This window comes from Colobus angolensis, unplaced genomic scaffold (assembly GCF_000951035.1).
Source record: "Colobus angolensis palliatus isolate OR3802 unplaced genomic scaffold, Cang.pa_1.0 Scaffold97, whole genome shotgun sequence".
In the NCBI taxonomy this organism is placed as follows: domain Eukaryota; kingdom Metazoa; phylum Chordata; class Mammalia; order Primates; family Cercopithecidae; genus Colobus; species Colobus angolensis.
This window is the reverse complement of record NW_012123709.1, coordinates 7024938-7025867: the sequence shown is the minus strand read 5'-3', so window position 1 is coordinate 7025867 and position 930 is coordinate 7024938.

Here is a 930-nt window from a genome sequence, read left to right as displayed (position 1 = left end):
GATCTCGGCTCACTGCAACCTCTGCCTCCCGGGTTCAAGTGATTCTCCTGCCTCAGCCTCCCTAGTAGCTGGGATTACAGGCACACATCACCGTGCCCTGCTCATTTTTATGTTTTTAGTAGAGACAGAGTTTCAATATGTTGGCCAGGCTGGTCTTGTACTCCTAACCTTAGGTGATCCACCTGCCTTGGCCTCCCAAAGTGCTGGGATTACAGACGTAAGCCACTGTGCCTGGCCAGTCTTCTCTTTTAGAATGGAGAATATTTTCCTAGGTACAGATTCTTCTAAAACTGACAGCACCTCTCAGTTTTCACATACATACATATCACCTGCAAATGTTGTAAAAAATGTACACTTTAATTAGGAAGGCCTGGATAGGGCCTGAGGTTCAGCTCACTGCAACTTCTGCCTCCTGGGTTCAAGCTATTCTCCTGCCTCAGTCTCCAGAGTAGCTGGGATTACAGGCATACGTCACCATGCCTGGCTAATTTTTTATTTTTAGTAGAGACAGGGTTTCACCACGTTGGCCAGGTTAGTCTCAAACTCCTGACCTCAGGTGATCCGCCCGTCTTAGCCTCCCAAAGTGCTGGGATTATAGGCATGAGCCACCGCACCTGGCCCAAACAGGTCCTGCATTTCTAAGAAGCTCCTTCATGCTACTAGTGGATGGACCCACTTTAAGTAGGAAAGCAGGAGGCCTGAGATTATGTACAGCCTTTTGTTCCTGGGTGGGCTATGAGGATCCTCCAGTCCAGATGCTAAAATATAAATTATTTTTCAGTTTTTATCATATGACAAGCAGCTCCATAAAGTTTCACATAGCACTACAGGATCTCATTCTTTTTATTCTCACAACAATGCTGTATCTTATGACTTACTAAGGATGTCAATTTGGTATTCATGAGCTAAATTAGCAGGGTGTGAGAGTTT